At 39.3% G+C, this 20,955-nt stretch overlaps 1 long non-coding RNA gene across 1 annotated transcript; it reads left to right on the top strand.

Moving 5' to 3' along the window:
• Positions 1-13,156: 13,156 nt before the first annotated feature.
• LOC137163693 (uncharacterized) lies at positions 13,157-19,577 on the top strand. The gene is made up of 3 exons (XR_010922788.1): positions 13,157-13,274; positions 19,137-19,349; positions 19,432-19,577. It is a non-coding gene; the product is annotated as an uncharacterized lncRNA (long non-coding RNA).
• Positions 19,578-20,955: the final 1,378 nt, after the last annotated feature.

The raw sequence follows: 20,955 nt of genomic DNA, 5'->3' as shown, positions 1-20,955 counted from the left end.
CATCTCCAGCATATAGCAAAAGTTCTTGTTATTGGTCCCTAAGTACATTACCTTGCACTTTCCACTACTAAATTTCATCCTATTTCTATTACTCCAGTTTACAAGGTCATCCAGATCTTGTTGTATAATATCCCGGTCTTTCTCCGTATTAGCAATATCTAATATGACAATTAATGTCATCCACACACTTTATTTGCACACTTCCACTTTTTGTGCCAAGGTTAGTAATAAAAACGTTAAATAAGATCAGTCCCAAGACCAATCCCAGAAGAACTCCCTAGTAACCTGACATAGTAAATGACATCTAGAAGATAGGTGGTTGGTTGAGCTGGTAGGTGGTTGAAGAGGTCTATGTACAATGGCAGGTTGCTGTTCTCACAGATCTTAGCCAACAGCATGATAGAGGCCTTCTCACAGTGAATGTGGGGCAGTCAAGCTATGTTGCTAAGTATCAGTAGCCATGACAACGGAGTTGCCCATAAAGTCCCAGTAACAATATTTCAGCCCTAGGAAATGTAATCTTTAGTCATATTGATTAAGATATCACTGGGTTTCGGGTTATAGCAGCAAGGTCCTTTTCATTATATAACTCATCAGTTATCTTTTAAAGATTAATTTTACTGCTGAGTGGAGTAGCATTTAAATCTATGTATTGTTGAAATGTTCTCCTATTCTTGTATCACAGTTAATAGCCAGTATGTAAAGGGATGTCTTTCTCATAAACAAGTCTACTCATCCTGACTATTTTTAGATTGTATAATCCTTTGCTAGTGATACTATAAATATTCCCATGGCAACATTATCAGTTGTGACATGAGAAACTAGGTATTATAATCTCCTAATTTCAACAATTAGAAGAAACAGATTATGAAGACGAGCACTTCTCATTAGAAAACCAAATGACAAATTAAAAATTCACCAGCGATATTAAAAAAAGCCAAGTGCAGGGAAGATTAAGTTACTTATTTTCTAATAGCCAAATATGTTTCAAAATGAGGAAAGTGACTGACCAAAATGGCAGACATAATAATTAGACAAGCAAAAACACCAGAAGATGTTAGAATTCCTGTTATTACAGTCCTTATTGGGACCTGCTCGTACTTCTGAAGGTGGAGTTCTCCCTGTGACTTAATCAAGAACAGGATCATACCCTGGGTTACCTAAAGACCAAGGCCTGGTCTACACTAGAATTTTGTCGACAAAAGTCACCTTGCCATACACACTGCAATGACCCTTTTGCCAACAAAACTGTCCTGTTTTGTCGATAAAATAAAACCATCTAGATGAGAGGCATAGAGCCTTTTTCAGCAGTTTTTGCGAAAAAGCACGTGTGTAGACACTGCCCGTAGGTTATATTGCTAAAAATAGCCTCGTGATTATCCCAGCATGCCATCATAAGACCGTTCTGGAAAGCAGTTTGAGCTTGGCTGCCCTGCAGTCGTCCACCTCTGCCCCTCCCCTTTCAAAGCCCCAGAAAGTTTTCACATCAATTCACCATGGAGCTCACTCCACAGCGCAGCAAACACAGTTGTGCCCTGCCTGCCCTAAGCTACAGAGAGGGGTGTAACTCCTGCTGTGCCCTGCGGAGCCAGGGAGGGAGGTCGGGGCTGTATCCCCCCCCCCCCCACGGATTCACCAACCCATCTCTCTGATGCAGGTGGAGGAAGTGGGGGGAACGCCAGCTATGAGCTGTCTGTGTAGCAGCTTTTGCCTTGGGATTGGTTGCCTCCAGCTGCTGCTGTCTGAAGTTAAAGAGACAGGACGAGTGCAGATACACTCTGCTCACTGTCCCCAACACAAGCTGTCTGTCTGTCTGTCTCTCTCCGTGTGTGTGTGTGTGTGTGTCTCTCTCTCTCTCTCTCTCTCTCACACACTCACTCACTCACTCATTCACTCACTCTCCCCTCCCACTGCTTCTGTGGGCTTCTTGTGTTTGTGTTCAGCAGTGTCAGTTTGGCTGACAGGGCAGTTTAGAAGCAGCTGTCAAACTAGTAGGATGCCCATGAAATGATGGGATACAAAACCTTTATCATGTGACGCTGTGCCCCTCCCTTGAGGCATTGCCAGCCCTTCCCATAGCACTCTGCCTGCAGTTGCACAGTGGGATGGCTACCCACAGTGCACTGTTCACTTTGTCGACAAAAGAGCTGATAGTGTGAACGCGCTCCGCTGACAGAAGGAGACAGTGAAGACACGCAATAGCCGTTTAATTACAGCAGTGGCTGTATGCCGGCAAAACTTATGTCGACAAAACTTTTTAGTGTAGACAAGGCCCAAATGAGGTAATGAAGCACCTACAGTGAGCTTAATTCTTCCCATTTGATCTGAAGAGACAACAGTTATAAAGCCTGTTAGACCTCAGTACTACAGACAATAAACCTTGAGCAATGTGAAAATTCTTGAAGTTGTCACTGCTTTTAAAGACAGTAGATCAAAACAAAGTGAAAATAGCTAACAATGGGAAACTCTTAAACAGAATCTTCTTTCAAAGCTAGATAAAAATGTTTAATTACTACTTATTGTTTGGCACTGGCAATTTGCTCAGTACTTGACAATACAAAAGAAAATAGACTGTGCCCATTTGTATGATAGACATAGGGATGGGTTCACTGGGAAATCTGTGTGCAAGCCTGTTGTAGACTTTTTTCAGCATAATTATTATAAACTTGCTACTTTTGGGGGTAGGTGGTGTGGTTCATTTTGTTTTTGTTTTTGTTTAGCAGGAATGAATTTCAGATTGTCAGGGATCTGAGAGTTTGAGAGCTCAAGCTCTGCTTTTTCAGGGTTTACGTGTGTGTTGGAGGGGAGCAACAGAAAATTCAGTGAGACAAAACTCATGGAGTTGCCATTCTTCTAGTGTAGGGGAGGATTTGAATTACACGAGATTTAGAATGGGATACTGTGGAGCAATGTTGAGTGCATCATTTTATTATATACTTTGTGCTTATATCATCCATCTTCAAATATGTCCAGATGAAACTGGATTTTTATACTTTGTATTTTTTGTGTGTGAATACTGAGATTTATTGAAACTTATTGGTAATGCATTTTTTTAAAATTGGCTTTAGTGTTGAAAGGCAAACAAACAATCACTGACTTAAGGAGTCTCTCTCCTTCCAGATTTGAACTTTCTGTTTCTGTGTTCACTGTGTGTGAAGAAATGAAGCATCTGCATGCAATATCAGAAGTTATATTCTGTTCATGTTGATGCTATATGTAATATTTTCTTTAATGGAGGGAGCTGGATTTGTTGTATTGAAGATTTTCCCACTTGTGTATGATTTAACTCATATACTTTTTTTGGAGTCTTATTCCTTGAAATAAGTTTCAAATAGACAGTATCTACTTTTTTTGTAAGGTCTTTTTAGCATTCTCTTGGTCTTGGAGAGAGTGGGACCTTTGACTCTATGGCAACTAGTTACTGGATTTTGTTTGGTGTATATTATCTGTACTTTTTTATATTTTGAAAAAGTCAGATAAAAAGAAAGCTAATGTAATAAGATATCCGCATAAACAGACTATCATAATGAATGTATATACAATCAGAGTTTCAGGCTGGAGCCAAACTTTCCCATAGTTCAGGTGTATTTGTGTGTGTAAATGTGGGGGTGTGAACAACACATTGTTAGAGATATTGACCCTGATTCCCTTCTCACAGTGGTTTAACTCAATTGACTTGAACTGAGTTATTCTTGATTTACTTTGATTCAAATTCGATTAGAATCAATCCCATTGATTAGAGTCTCCAGACTCTAGTAATTCACCCACTTTATAGTAATTGAATTTAGATCACATTTCCCTAGCTTGCTTATGAGAATGTCACGTGGGACTGTGCCAAAAACCTTACTAAAATCAAAATACATCACTTCTACAGCTTCCCTCTTATCTACTAGGCTGTCAAAGAAAGAAATTAAGTTGGTTTGGCATGATTTGTTTTCAACAAATCCATGCTGGCTATTTCTTTTAACACTATTATCCTCTAGGTGTTTACAAAGTGATTGTTTAATAATTTTTTCCTGTATCTTTCCAGGTATCAAAGTTAGGCTGACAGATCTATAATTCCCCAGGTTCCCTTTGTTCCCCTTTTAAAAGATAGGTACTATGTTTACCTTTGTCCAGTCCTCTGGGACATCCTCCATGAGTCTTTGAAGATAATCACTAATGGTTTTCAGATTGCTTCAGCTAGATCCTTAAGTGCCCTGCCAACTTAAACATATCTAATTTATCTAAATATTATTTAACCTGTTCTTTCCCTATTTTGGCTTGTGTTCCTTCCCCTCTCTTGTTAATATTAACTGTATGGTGTCAACATTAATCTTTTTAGTGAAGACTGAAGCAAAATAAGCATTAAATACTTCAGCTTTCTTGATGTCATCTGTTATTAGCTCTCCATCCCTGCTAAATAGTGGACCTATAATTCCTTTTATCTTTATCTTGCTCCTAATGGATTATAGAACCTCTTCTTAGTCCCTTTTATATTTCTTGCTAGGTGGAACTCATTTGTGCCTTAGCTTTTCTGATTGTCCCTACATGTTCGTGCTAGTCATTTGTTCTTATCTTTAGTAATTTGTCAATATTTCTACTTTTTGTATGATTCCATTTTGATTTTCAGGTCATTAAAGAGCCCCTGATGGAGCTATATTGGCCTTTTACTATTCTTTCTATCTTTCCTTCACATTGGGATAGTTTGAAGTTGTGCCTTTTTTCACAGTTCCAGGCAACTGCACCTGTATTTCCCCTAGTGGTTTAGTAAGTACACCCACTCTCAGGCTTCCAGTTCCCCAGCTGTTGCCTCTATTCAGTGGAGACGTGTTCCCTTTCCCTTCTGACTGGGATATTTTCAGCCTGTGAGTTTCCTGCCTTCATTGTGTACTCCCAATACAGACAGGCTGATCAAGGACACCTTCTTGCTTTCTCTTCAGAGATGGTTAACAGGTATAATTGCTACAGTTATAAGTATCACACAGATCTTTCTATACAAGCCTATTTCATTCTTATGGTAAAAAGCACTACAGAGAAAGCATATGTTGCCTGATTTTTGGGTGTTTAGTCATTTGAATGGGGTTTTATGCTCGCCAATTGATTTGATTAGAAGATAATGAGGTTTTAGTCCTGGAATCAGGCTTTAGAAGAGTTTTATAGGGACACCTGGGGTGCACAACAGGAATGCTTACACTGATAACCAAATTTGTATAATTTTATAAGCTTTTATTAAGGTAACATAAAATGATAGACAAATGACTGATTAAAAGAAAATGAATAATTAAATGGAAAACGGATAGGATTACAGTCTTATTTTAAAGACACTTTGTATTAATATATTTACATCCTTCCCTGATGACTGGATTGAGAGAAATGTCTGGATCCTTAACCTTTGAGTAGAGGGGTGGAGAGGGGTGGTGATGCCCAAGAGCTAAGAGCTATAAGGCTAAGACTATTACTACAAATAATACGAAGTAACATGGTTTGCCCCTTCTTATACCCTGAACTATATGGGTCCTCCTAAGTCTGAACTTGGATTCTTCATCCCCAAATTATTAGGATATACTTATTTTATAGGCTGGCAGGTTTGTGCATATTAATGACATATATTCATATCCTTTCCAGATGGTTCCAGACAGTTCACTTATCTCACCTTTGTTATTTTTGGCTCTTTTGTGGGTTTTGTGTTGTATCTGTGAAGTTTACTTGGGGCATAAACTGAGAGAGCCCCTGCTGCTTTGATGCCTGCTGACTTATCTAGGGTAAAGGTTATAAGCATATATGTTTTATCCTTTAACTCATCATTGCTTATTTGGGCCAAAGGTCCCGAACATATGTATGCTAACTGCCTTAGCTTTCATACAGGATGTGGCCTGCATTACAGCTATACTACTGTAATATGAATTTATGACTTTATTATAATAAAACAACAATACTTAAATTTATAAGGAAAGGTATATATATGCAAGCAAGCAGGCTAGTCCTATAGGCTACAAATCTCCCCTTTGATGGGCTGGTTGCAAAAATGAACCCCATCACACAAGTGTGGATATGGATGGTTAATTGCTTTAGGGGATAGTTTTACTACCTTATTTTACAGCTCGTGGTGGAGGAAGAGTATTATAATGACAGTCTTTAATGTTTTGGTGCCTTACAATTATGGGAACCATGATTACATAATTTTTAACATTAATTGGTACCTGGTTGGGTCTTGGATTTGGCTTATACTTGTACTGTACAACAATTCATCACTATAATTTGACTTTTACCCAGATTAAAAGGGGCTTGCTGAAGGTTTTTTGGTTTTATTTATTAATTGGGTAGCCTGTTTGGCCTTGTCCATATTATTAGTAATTTGCATGAGGTGGGTCTTTTTACGCGACACTAATGATTTTAATGATAACCCTAGTGGGGGAATATAAATAAGGAAGGTTAGTGTACTTTGGATAGTTAAATTTTGATAAAATGGGTTAGACAGAATGGTAATGATGTTTTTAAAGGTGGGAAAAGAGGAAATCGCTTGATTTTTAATTAACATAGGTTGCTTTGGAATAAAACAAAAATTTGGGTTTGTGACCTGACACTTCAAGGGACCATAGCGATACCTTCTTTGATTGGTTACCATGCAAAATTGGCCATTTCCAGCATAGGACACCCTCTCCATTGGATTTTTTACTTCGTCAGCCTCACGAGGCATAACGATGATGATTCGTTTTGTAATTCTCCCTGTAATCCACACATGACAGTATTTGTCTTGAACACATCACACCTACAGATGTACTGAGGCCCTTTTTTAGAGCAACAGGCCATCTGTGGAGTTCTTTAAGTTTGAGTTGGAGTGTGATAGACCACCAAGGGAGGCACATTGACATGTTATTTTTAGATGTTATTTTTTAGGTGGCCTATGGACTGGACAGCTGCCAGTGGCTTGTACACATTCTTGTTTGGGTCAAACAGTGGTAAAGAAATAGTGAACGAGACATACAAGGACTGTGCTGTTGTACAATCTTTGGGAAATGAACAACTGTCTCGGTTGGGATGAGGTGTCACAGATTCCATCTGTCTTATTGTTTTTAATGACAAATGCTGGCATAGATTTAAACATGTAGATTGCTCCTTTTGCAGCCTTTGAAAACACCTAGGGCAATAACAACTTAGTAATTGTTTATTTTTGTTTAGATCTGGAACCTTTTCCAGTCTGAGAGCTTGCAATGTATTTGTGATAGTATTTATAACATATTTTTATACATGGAGCAGATCTTTTTTTTTTTAGATATTGATTCTTTTGCTGATTATTGTTTATAGTGACCAGTTAGTTTTAAGTTGAGTTTTAGCATGTTATAAATAGTAAATTGCTCCTTTTGAGCTAGTTCCTTTACTTTCTGTAACATTGGGTTGATTACCTGGTTAACTTCCTTTTGTAATACATAATATATGTGTTTGCGAATTTTCCAAACAGCTATTAGATTTTAGATTGACATTTCTGAACCTAATAGTCCTGTTAAAGACTCCAAAATTCCAAGAGGATTTAAGCTGTGTTTCCTTTTAAGGGTATGGAATTTGTTGCCCATTCCCAACGGAGTAATGTCTTGCATTTGCTGTTGGTAAGTTGCAACTTTATTTACAAGGAGTACTGAGAAAAAAAGAAGCCTCCTTGGTATGCTTGCAGTAACTAAATTTACCTAGCGATCAACTGGACAGATTTAATACAATGGGGTATATGCATGAACCGAACTTGATTAACCAATACCATTGATATGGGGTATTGTGGTAAGACCACTAGTGGGTCCTGGGTCTACCACTGGACAAGTTACATTATCCTGTATTGAATCATCATAATTATAGTTGATAATTGGATCCCAAACTTTTAACTTAAAAGTTACATTTAGTATGTATTTTTTGTTTTAGTTTGGAAGGTTGCTATGATACATACTTTATACTGGTTTTTATTTTTATATTTAATTTTGTATAAGATTAAACTACCTTTAGTTATTAAATTACCACATTTGGCTTTGTTCTTTTAGGTTCCATAAGGTACTTTGTTAGAGGGAAGTTGAATTTGTTGGTGAAGAGATATAAGTTTTACATTTTTTCCCCTTTGAGTCACCATTCAGGGGCAAGATTTTTTTTTTTAGTCACTGGATGGTAATGTGACTACTTTGGCTAATTTATATTTAAAGGTGACATTTTTCCATTTTACTCCCTTAACTTGTCGAATAGGGCTGTGGACAAATTCTGGATTAGAGCCTAAATGCACAATTTTAAAGAGATTATTTACATTTGATGATTGAACTATTAATTTGATGTACTTTTACCAAACACAATTATTAGGATGTTTGAGGGCATGAGCTGCTGTGCACACTTTTGCTTTATATTTACCAGACATGCATGGGGAAATATCATGTATCGTTAATGCCGTTTTATTAGTTTATGCAGACAATTTAGTTTTTTCCGTGTAGTTACTATTAATTTTTCCTGTTTTAGAGTATATTTTTAACCCAAAATTACCTCATATCTTTTAAACCAGGGGAAGGTGAGGGTTTTACTTCTGTTTTTTCCTTCCATCTTCAATCAATGTTTATCACCGCATTAGCACTTAAGGCATTTACAAGGTAAAGGAATGAGTTTATAGAAGCATTTTTTACTGGTGTGGTATGCATTTCTAAGGTGATTTTGTGGCCTGGATTGATCATAAGAATTTGCTCCACTCTTTTCTTAGGTGCATTTTTCTTCAAACGCTCAATTAATTGAGCTTGTACATGTTGCCGTGTTTTATGGTCTTGGGTAATTTATTGTATTTTTTGCAACAGTTTAGTTTCAAATTTTTGATTTTGGCTTAGTTTTACCCTCAAAACCATGATAAGGGTGTAGTAAATTAGGAATACCAGTGTCCATTTTATGGTGGTTGACTGCTGGTCTTCAACAGCAATGATTTTAACTGTTGCTCACCTAGCTTCTGAGGAGGAAGCTGGTCTTGAGACCTAGATGATTGATACAGCTTTAACTGATTAGCATGGTAATTTTTGTCTTTATTACGCTTGCCTCCTGCTATTTTAATTTTATACATTGCTGAACTGAGTTTATTGATGATTTGGAAGGGTCCGATCCATTGGTTACACAGTTCATGATTTGGTGCTTTGTATGTTAACAGCATTACTTGATTGCCAACCTCCCAAGTATTTTTTGGGGGGGGTTTGTCAAAGTAGGCCTTTGCCTGTTGTATGGACTTTTTTAATTTAACAGCTAACTCCATGTGGACCTGATTTAAATGGTGTTGCAGATTTTGCAGGTATGTATCCCTTTTTATTCCCTTCAGTTGCATGCCACTGGTGTGCCAGATCAAATGTTTTGGTAATCGCATATTTTGGCCTGTCATTAGCTTAAAGGGTGTTTTATTAGTAGACGCAGCAGGTGTCACCCTCAATGCCATTAGAATTAAAGACATGAGGGTGTCCCAGTTATGCCCATTTGCATCAACTGGTTTCCTTAACATTATCTTTATAGTCTGATTGGTTCATTCTACTATCCCAGATGATTGGGGTCTATATGGGATGTGTAGTCTCTGCGGGACTCCCATCCATTTAAAGCAGTTTTTAAAGAACTGTCCAGTAAAGTGTGATTGCTAATTTGATTCCACCTTTGCAGGGATTCCCCATTGAGAGAAGACTTGTTTTACCAGGATCCTGGCTGTGACTTTTGCAACACTGGCTTTTAAAGAAAATGCTTTTACCCAGGTTGAAAAAGGATCGACAACCACTAACAGATATTGGTTGCCTCTCTGGGTTCTTGGCAAAGGACCTCTGAAGTCAGTCTGCAAAGCTATCCTTGGGCCTTCATATACCTGATTTTAATGGTGCAATTTTTTTTGGATGGAGTAGGATTGGTTTGAGCACATGCCAAACAGTTGTTACAGTATTGTTGCACATCCGTCCTCAGAAGTGGCCACCATCCTACAGATGTAAGACGTTGGACAGTTTTGTCCACTCCCTGATGTCCTCCTGTTGGAGTGTCATGAACCATATACATCATTTCCCTTCATAGATGCATTGGAACTACCCACGCAGGGTACACATTAGAACTTCATCCAGTACGTGCAAATACTGTCCATATTCTTTGTATAAGGGATTTGTGAGTGACCACTCTTCTTTTGCTTTGGAAAGCTCTTGGGTTACTCTTACTATGTTCTTTTCTGATGTTTGCATCTCTTTTAAGTCAGGTATGTTAGTCTTTACAACCTTAGTTGTGGCAATTGGGCACACTGGACTAGAGATAGTACTGGGATACTCTTGGTCTTTTTTACTCCAGGATTTTCCTGATTGGGCTCCTTTTTGGGCCAATTTGTCGGCCTTTTCATTTTTTATAGCATAGGGTTTTAATTTACAGGGGGTCCTTATCTTTTTTACTCTAATTGGCTTTCCTAGAGTAGTGAGTTTTGCTTCTAACCATTGGATGTATTTTAATAGTGGTGCACACTTAAGAGGTGACCCGTCCGAAGATGTAAATCCATTAGTTTCCCAACATGGTAGAAGCTCTGTAAGAGAATTGCATACGCATGCTAAGTCTGAAAACAGAGAGATGTTTTGATTTGCAGTGGTGATCAAATGACTTGAGAAGGTCTGGCATTTTGGCCACTGTAGGGGCACAAGTAGGTGTTTCTTGATTAAGACGTAATCAATTGTGAGATGCCAGGAACCATCTGGTTTCCTAACAGGCCAAATAGGGGAATTGGCAGTGGAAGTATGTCTACGTAGTACTCCCTGTGTTAGTAAAGACTTAGTAGTCTTTTCTATCAGGGAAAGGATATTGTTTCTGGGCTGGTACATCTTCTCCTTCTACAACAGTAGTGACTGCCATACATTCACAATGATTTTTTTGTGTAGCAAATGCATCTGCATGCTTGTGAAGCAAAGTTTGTAATTCAGGTTGGTCTGCGTGTTTAGCCACTATTTTGCTCAGGTGATAGCCTTCTGGTTCTGATTCCTTCACTGAAGACACCATGCCACATTCAGGCACCATCACTGGTGGGTAGTCAATTGCCTGCTTTGTAAGATACAACAACTGATTAACCAAGTCAATAACACATTCCGGTTTGTATAGGAAATCAGATACTAGTAAGCTGTTCCTTGGGTCTGCCAATTCATTAGAGCAAAGGTATGAGTTTTTCGCAGATGACCTATGTGTACTTTAGTGGGTTTAGACAGTGTGGTTATGACCTGGTTGCTTGCAAAAGTTGATACGCCCTGAAGACAGAGGAGAGGATTTAGGGTTTTTTACATGGATAATGCTAATCACTGCCCCAGTATCTATAATAAAATTCATGTGGCGGCCCCCTACCACTGCAGATAGTGTAGGTCTCCCTCTTGCATCCCTGCCTAAAGAGGCTAGGACTTTACTCAGGGCCTGATGGCATTATGCTGAGTATTTTGCAGACAAATAGTCCACGGGCTTTTCGTCCATCTCCTCGAAGGCAGCCAACCCTGTTGGGGGGAAACCTGTCCACGGGAGAGAAGAAAATGAGTCAATGGAGGCCACGGGATGGTCCAAGGGTACTGGGCCTTGGCCTTCCAACATCAGCTCAGTTAGGCGTGTCCGAAGTTCCGAGATATTCTGGCGTTGAGCTTCCAGAGTCTTCTGCACTGCTTTAAGCATTGTCACAACCGAGTCCTCATTTTAGTGGGGAGGTGGTGATCTGGATCCCTGCAGGTGTGATTGGTTCTGGGCCATATTTGAAAAGAAAGGAACACGTTCCCGGGGTCCTGCATGGAGTCCGAACGCATAACCTTGTTGATGGGCACGCCCACTTGGAGGTCCAGGATTATTACGTGGGTTAGAATCATTTTGCCAGCGTTGGTTTCCAGGGAATTTAGAAATGCCTTGGTGTAATCTCTGAGGTGATGTCCTCAAAGATCCCTCAGTTTTTACGGTGGGATTAGTTTGTGACTCCTGAAGCATTGCAACAGGAGCCCCACACTGACCTAATTTAAGGGCTCCCTGGAATGCACCTTAGCCAATAAGGCCAGTGCATCCTTCAAGAAAGTTTTATCATTGACATTCATATTAACCTTTTCCTGCAAATGGAGAAGAGAATTATTGATCAACAAACTAACATATTGTGGCTCATCTATGTCCTTTTTCATGTGACTGTGCCAAACTGCACTTAACCGCAGATGAAATTGATGTGGAGACTCATTAAGTTTTTGCTTTAAATTTGACAGGATTGCCACTCCAGCTTTCCCTCGGTGCTGATTTCATTCCAATAGACCTACTGTTTTCTTAAAAGATTTCTCACCCACCTTATATTCAGGCGGTAAGGTACTGCATAATGCTTGATCTACTGTGAGCTGTAGGATTTTAACCCAGTCTTTTCCTGGTAAGCCAAACACTTTTGCCATTTCCTGTACACATTGTGCATGTACTGCAACAGAAGAATTCTTCATCATTCCTACTTGCTTAGCTAATAAATCAAGGGTCTTAATATCTGTAACTACTGCCACAGGATAATTTGAATCTGAATCTGAATTTATGATTTCTGGGGTTTGACTCCCCAAATCAAGAGAAGGGGTTCTTCTCTTATCCTGATTAGTATTTCTTTCATCAGAACTATTAGGACTTTCCTCTGAACACAGTTCTAGGTTTGCACGGTCAGGGTAGCTTTCCATAAAATGTTTACATTCTCCGCTTAAGGCTTCTCCACACTGGCGAAGGACGTTCCCTAGTACCTGAAAATGGTGTAGCTGGGTGCACTACAGGTACACCGGGTGATACCAGAATATACCAAGGGGGTAATGTTGGTCCACGAAATTCAAAGGATCTAGGTAGTGCTCGTAATGATTGTTCAAAGGACACCAAGTGACCACCCGAAGGGGCTAGATCACTTGAGCTATATGGTGCCAATGTAACATTAGATGGGGGTGCAGGAATAGCATCCCTGGGATGTTGTATTACTCCCAGTTGTAATTTAGAGATTACTATATCACAAGCACTAGCTACTTGTGTCACTTGTGAAACTGCATCTTCCAATCCCTGCACAATCACAGACTCCAAAGGCACTCCCTCTTTTTTAAGGAGGGCAGATGCTAATGGAAGAGAAGATATCTCCTCCCCTTTTGCTCCGCTAATCTCATCCTGTACATCACCAGTCACTTCCTTTAAGATGACATCTGACTCCTGCTGTGCCACTTTATGACTTCCCTTGTCTGCTGACAGAGTGATCGCAACTGCTTTACCACTAACTTTCTCTTTTGGCTCTTCTTGTGACGCCTGAGACTTAATCTTCGACTTTGCTTCTAAAGGTACCATGTCAGATCAAGCCAACTTTCTCGCTCTACTTTTAGTAATTGGTCCTGCAAGTTGGTTTACCTCCATCGGTTCTACCATACCAATGGGGATAGGAATCGATGCTCTGTCATCCTTTAGCTTGTCCCTTATCTCTCTCACAATTTGTGTCACCGTCTGCACCTCTCTGCTTACTCTGTCTCTCAAGGAGCTCGCAGCTGAAGTCTCTGCAGCCCTGCTATCCTCTGGCGATGCTGTGTGCTGATTCATCTTTTCTTTCTCTAACACTTTACAAAGCCTTTCCAACTTACTGATTTAATCTAACAGACCATGCTCTGATTTATAGCCATCTAGTAGACCTTTCAACTTATTGATTTGGTCCAACAACCGACCATGCTCTGATTTACAGTCATTCAGCGATCTTACGCTGACAGCTGCCCGTTCCTGCCAGCAACAAATTTTTTCGTCTGCTTCCTGCACCTGATACTGACCTTGCTTTAACATTTTCTTTAACGCCTGTTCTTTTTTAACAATGACTAATTGATCCTCTGAAACTTTACTTAGCCGATTTGTTAGCTTCCGGTTAGTTTTCACTTTCTCTTCCAAAGTTTGCTGGGCTCTTCTAAGTAACTCAATTTTTTTATTCAATTTCCGCCCAAGTGTGATACAAGCCATCAGCAAACATTTTACAACAATTCCTTTTACCTCTTTAGCCTTTTATTTTTGTTCTACTTCCTGATCAAAAGCCTGACTCACAAAACCCCATGGATTACTATGTTCAAAAATAATTTCACTGTCTCTTAGTTGCCCTAAGCCTCCTCTATGTTTTTTAATTTATTTCCTGGCAAAGTTTTCCAAAGCTGTACTGCAGGCAACGCTATGGACTGTATGGCTCTTGCTTCACTTATCTTAACACTAAATAAACTTACTTAAAATCCAAAATAAAGAACTTAAACTTTAAAACTTAAACTTAGATGTAGACCTTAAACTTTATAAAACTCTATTGGCTAATTTTCAACACTATAGTAATAACCACTATATTCTAAACTTTAAAATCTTTAATTCTAAATCTGAAGGCGTTCCTTTGATAACAAAAGAAGAAATAACACCCCTGATCGGTCTCAACAATTACTCCAGTTACTTCAGACAAGTCCCAAGAAAAAAACAACAGAAGGGTGAGGGCGAGTTCCCTTCTCTTCCCTTGATGGCTAATGTGTTCTTAGCTGATGGAGAGGACTTTACCCAGTTGGGACCTACCAAACAGCTGGGGTAAGCTCGTGATAGACGAACGTGGGCTGTGCCCAGGACAATTGTAGGGACTGAAAATACTGCAGTCTTTCTGGCGGCTTAAACAAAACAAAATCAATTCCCCTGCCACCTCAAAGTGTGGGTCACCAGGCACCGGTGCTACTGCAATTATTTATACTTCTGGTATCTCAATATCAATACTCCTTTTACACTCCAAAGCCCCTTGAATCCTTGTATCACTTTAAACAGTACAACTTTCTATTGCAAAATTAATTGCTCCACATAAACAGATGCTATAGTGCAGTGAAGAACAGGAAACACTTCTGGGACCACTGCCAAGAAACAGTCAAAGGAAATCAAGTTTCCGGTGTTTCAAGGCAGCCTCCCAGACTCATATACAGACAGCCTTTTTGCTCTCTAGCTCAATTTACCTCAGGTGAGTCTCCCAAGTGCCTGTAAACACCTAAAATTCCTAAAAGAATTCCTGTCACATATTCCTCGAGCCTCCTGGCTGTTTCGCCAATCTGTTGCCTGATTTTTGAATGTTTAGTAATTTGAATAAAAACAAGGAGAGTCCTGTAGCCCTTTAAAGACTAACAAATTTAATTTCTGCAGGCATAAGCTTTCGTGAGCTGCAACCCACTTTGTCAGATGCAAGAAATGGAAATCAGATAGGGGGTATATATATACATTCAAGGGTAAGGAACAACTATGTGGAGGGTAGGTGTTAGCAAAGTCCATTCAGTTAGAGTAGATGAGGCCTATTCACAACCATTGATCAGAAGGTGAGAATGTGTGACCAGTGACAATTACTTCCTGTAATGAGATAACCATTCCAAGCCCCTATTCAGACTCAGTCTGATTGTGTCAAGTTTGCATATGAGTTCCAGTTCTACAGTTTCTCGCTGAAATCTGTTTTTGAAGTTTTTTTTGTAGAAGTATGGCAACTTTCAAGTCAGCTACAGAGTGTCCTGGGAGATTGAAGTGCTCTCCGACTGGTTTATGGATGTTACCATTTTTTATGTCTGATTGTGTCCATTTATTCTTTTGCATAGTGACAGTCCATTTTGGCCAATGTACATGGCAGAGGGGCATTGCAGGCATATGATGGCATATATTACATGAGAAAACTACAATCCATCAGTGATTTCCCAGAAAAGACCATCCTAGCCACTATGGATGTAGAAGCTCTCTACACCAACATTCCACACAAAGATGGACTACAAGCCATCAGGAACATTTTCCCTGATGGTGATATGGAACATCTAATAGCTGAACTTTGTGGCTTTGTCCTGACCCACAACTAATTCAGATTTGGAGGCAATCTATACCTTCAAGTCAGTGGCACAGCTATGCCCCACAGTATGCCAACATTTTTATGGCTGACCTAGAACACTGCTTCCTCAAAACTCATATCCAAGCTCCTCTCCTTTACCTATGCTACATTGATTACATTTTCATCATCTGGACCCACGGGAAAGAGTCCCTTGAAGAATTCCACGGGATTTCAATAATTTCCATCCCACCATCAACCTCAGCCTGGACCAGTCTACACAAGAAATCCACTTCCTGGACACTATAATACAAATAAAGGATGGTCACATTAATACCACCCTATACCGAAAACCAACTGACCGCATTACATATCTTTATGCCTCCAGCTTCCACCCTGGACACATTACATGGTTCACTGTCTACAGCCAAGCCCTAAGATACAACCAGATTTGCTCCGATCCCTCAGACAGAGACAAACACCTACAGAATCTCCATAAAGCATTCTTAAAACTACAATACCAACCTGGAGAGGTGAAGAAACAAATTGACAGAGCCAGATGGGTACCCAGAAGTCACCTACTACAGGATAGACCCAACAAAGAAAACAACAGAACACCACTGGCCATCAACTACAACCCCCAGCTAAAATCTCTCCAGCACATCATTAAGGATCTACAACCTATCCTATCCGATGATCCCTCACTCGCTCAAGCCGTGGGAGGCAGACCTATCCTTGCTTACAGACAGCCCCCCAACCTGAAGCAAATACTCACCAGCAACCATACACCATACAACAAGAACACTAACTCAGGAACCTATCCCTGCAACAAACCTCATTGCCAACTCTGCCCGCACATCGACTCTAGTGACACCATCACAGGTCCTAACCACATCAGCCACACCATAAGGAGCTCATTCACCTGCACATCTACTAATGTAATATATGCCATCATGTGCCAGCAATGCCTCTCTGCCATGTACATTGGCCAAACTGGACTGTCACTACACAAAAGAATAAATGGACACAAATCAGACATAAAAAATGGTAACATCCATAAACCAGTCGGAGAGCACTTCACTCTCCCAGGACACTCTGTAGCTGACTTGAAAGTTGCCATACTTCTACAAAAAAACTTCAAAAACAGACTTCAGCGAGAAACTGCAGAGCTGGAACTCATATGCAAACTTGACACAATCAAACTGGGTCTGAATAGAGACTTGGAATGGTTATCTCATTACAGGAAGTAATTGTCACTGGTCACACATTCTCACCTTCTGATCAATGGTTGTGAATAGGCCTCATCTACTCTAATTGAATGGACTTTGCTAATACCTACGCTTCCCATTGTTGTTTCTTACCCTTGGATGTATATATATACCCCCTATCTGATTTTTTATGCCTTACATCTGACAAAGTGGGTTGCAGCCCATGAAAGCTTATGCCTGCAGAAATTAAATTTGTTAGCTCTCGTTGTTTTTGCTGTATACAGACTAACATTGCTACCTCTCTGGAGCTTTTCAGTAATTTGAATGGGGTTATAGGCTTACCAATTGATCTGATTAGAAAATAATGAGGTTCTAGTCCTGGAATCAGGCTCCATAAGAGTTTTGTAGGGACCCCTGAGGTGAAAAACAGTAATGCTCACACTGATAACTGAATTTGTATAATTTTATAAGCTTTTATTATGATAACATAAAATGATAGACAAATGACTGATTAAATGATAATGAATACTTAAATGGATAATGGATAGGATTACAGTCTTATTTTAGAGACATGTGATACATATATTCTACTTTGGATTAATATACTTATACCCTTTCTGATGACCTAGTTGAGAGAGATGTTAAGGAACCCAGACTTTTGAGTAGAGGGGTGGAGAGCTAGGCAATGCCTGAGAAATAAGAGCTATAAAGCTAAGACTTATGCACAACTTTCACTGATATCCATGGGCCTTTGTGCATTGAGTGCAGGACCAGAGCTTTTTGAGTTTGTATCACAGAGATGTTAAATTATCTGGAATGGCGAAAATGACTTTAGAACTTTTAGCTCCTCATTCCCTGTGCTGTTTTCATGGTAGTAAAAACCCAGAGAATATTGAAAGATGTTTTCTATATAGTAACAGGCTTATGCTATCATGTTTGACTCCTCTCCATCACTCACCCACATTAGCACATAGGCTATTTTCCTTGGTATAGATACAACTTTTAAGCATGGTGGTGTATCCTCAACCTAGTTCTGTCAAATTGACTTTTCAAATGAGGTATGTCTTGGAAGCTGCTAGCTCAATTTTCCAGGAATGTTATTAAGAAAGACAACATGATAATAATTGTAGGTCTAGCTCCCACAAGTAGATCTGTGCGGATCCATCCCTGCAGCCATGCAGATCCACATGAAGGATTTAGCACTTCTGATGCCTGGGTTATGCTCCTGCTCTGTCAAAGCTTTGGTGCCAATCCTTTTAAACTTTCTTAGTGCTCCAGGTTCCCCATCTGAACTGTGCAACTATTCTTAGGTCTGCATTCTGTCATAAGTGTATTCACTCTTCCATCTTTTCTTATGGTACAGATTCTGGCCCATAAGGGGTCAAGGCCCGTAACCATTTTAGTTTCTTCAGTCCTCAATTCATCATACATCAGTGACTTTTCTCATCTGATCTCTGCCCTCAAGATACCAAGGATGATATCCCCAAACTGAATAAACTTCTATCTGATAGTGCAGTTTCTTTAATTGTTCTCACTGTATTGTGATCTGCATAAAAGCACAATGCACTTGGTGAGATAAAGAAGCTATTCATATTAAGAAGCAAAAAGAAGTTAACTTCAGACCGAAAATTCTATCAGATATACCAATTAGATTTATAATTAGATGTCCTGTTTTGACATAAGTAATTCTTTAACTAGCTAAAGATCAATAATATTAAAAAAATGTAAGTAATAGCATATGAAAAGCAAAATATACTTTTATTTAGCAAGCATTTTTCTCTAAGTAATACAAAAATGGAAATATATTATAAATGTTTATGAAGTATGAATAAATTTGCATTGAGTTATATACTTGGGATCCAGACTGATTTGTGCAGATCTTCTGTTTGTCTCCTCAAGTACTTCGGGGTGTGTACTTTGCATTGTATTCTTCCCTTTTAGTTTTCAGACTTTTTCAGGAGGGTAATAGTATTTGTAGGAATGTGATCTGTAAGTGACCAGGAAATTTGAAAAATGGTAAGCCTGAGGATTTCCCTTTACTTGACTACATAAGGTAAGCATTTGAAGTACTTCTACAGTGAAAAAAATACATGAGAAACAAGGAAATGTCATTCCACTATATAATCCATATATCCTTTCCCTCTTGGAAGTCACAGAGTGGGGTTTAGTGTGTACCACTGAGGAGAAGCTTCCACGTTGAAAACATACGTATGATGTCAACAATATCAAGGAGTGTGAAGAAATCTTGCTTTCATGATGGATGGGAAGAAGCAGGAAACAAGAGTCCAGGTCCAAATCCTTTAACTCTTGAGTACTGATTCTAGGCTATTTTAAGACCTACTGGTATAGGGCTGAAGCATGAGGTAGGTGATCCATTTTTTATCTGTACGCATTTTTATTTTTGATCTTTGTAATTCTTGATCTCTATTTCTATTTCTCTTTTAGAAACATAGTAAAATAAGGAAGACGTATGGAGTACAAGAGAGCCAGCCGGTGCCCAGGATATAGTCTGGCAAGACAAAAACACATTGATGAGGAGAGGAAGACAAGACTCTCTGGAGAAAGAAATATCTTTAATAAGGACATTCTTACACAGCAAAGTCATGTGAAATTTCACTGTAATAAAAACTTTTAAAATAACATGTTCCTTATATACAGTATTATTTTAGGGAGAGTAATAGAAGGCTGGTATATGATGGACAAATCACCTCCACCAAAACATGTGTTCTTTACAATGTGATTATTCTTTAAGAGAATGTATTTGTGCTATTATAGTTAGAAATATATATGTGTGAAGAATCAAAGGGGCTGACTTAGACCTCAGTTTTATACCAGTCGTGTCACTTTGACTTCAATGGAGTTACTCCTGATTTCACTGTGGTGTAAATGAGACCCAAGGTTCTGAGAATAGTCCAAAGTGTTGTCTTTTTTTGGAATTTGTTGGAAACTTTTCTTGCAAAACAAAGAAACCTAGTAGTATTTTTATTTTATGCCAATCTGATTTAATTATTGACAAAATCCAGACTGATGTAAGGCTCTAAGTGTTGTTTTATTAATTAAAGAGCTGAGCATGTGACAAAATATTTGCTTTACCAGGGAACTAAATCTTTGATATTTATGAGATTGGAACCATAAACTGCATTAAGAAACAGCTTTGCTTGACAATAGGGTGAGGCAAAACTTACCATAGGTGCTGGAACTGGGGATGCAAGGAGTGCTGCCCTACCCTCTGACTTGAAGTGGTTTCCATTATATATAGGATTTACAGTTTGATTGAATGGCTCTCCGCAACCCCACTATAAAAATTGTTCCAACACCCCTGAAACTTACTAGTTGATCTGAAACCTGTTAGTGAATCTCTCGTCTCCCTCTGGATTTTGATCATATATTCTCAGCAGGGGTCCCTTGGAAGCAGAAAATAATTATAGACTCACTGATTACCCACATACTCCACAAAACTTTCTAACTACACTGACTGCACCCCACTCTGTGTTCACCTATATGGCACTTATTCATTTTGTTTTGGACCCACTGGTTCCTTAGTGCTGGATTCTTTGCTGTTATAAATTGGTGTTGCTCCATTGCTGTGAGTGGAGCTACGCTAATTGCTGACTACAGGCTAGATACTCAGTTTCCTTGGGGAAGGAGATTTGTTCAGGCCAACGGCTGCCCTCCTAAATAAAAGCACTTTTTTATGGGAGAATCGTAGCCCAGATCCTCCGAGATATTTAGGCTGCTATCTCCCATTGAAATGAATAGGAGTTAGTGGCCTAAATACCTTTGAGGCTCTGGGCCAGTGTTTTCTTGACAACAAACTGTCTCCACAGCAGAAGTTTTGGAAATAAGCAACTCATGCCCCAAATCACTGGGATTGGGTAGTAACACAAAGTCTAATGGGTCTTCCCTCTGTCTGCCTGGGAGACAGAATGGATCTCTGCAGCATCCCACAGGCAGGACCTCTCTGGGTTT

The sequence above is a fragment of the Emydura macquarii genome, unplaced genomic scaffold (genome assembly GCF_026122565.2).
Source record: "Emydura macquarii macquarii isolate MOO-44397 ecotype Brisbane River unplaced genomic scaffold, CSIRO-AGI_Emac_v2 contig_2636, whole genome shotgun sequence".
NCBI classification, from domain to species: Eukaryota; Metazoa; Chordata; order Testudines; family Chelidae; genus Emydura; species Emydura macquarii.
This window is presented reverse-complemented; position numbering and strand designations above follow the sequence as displayed.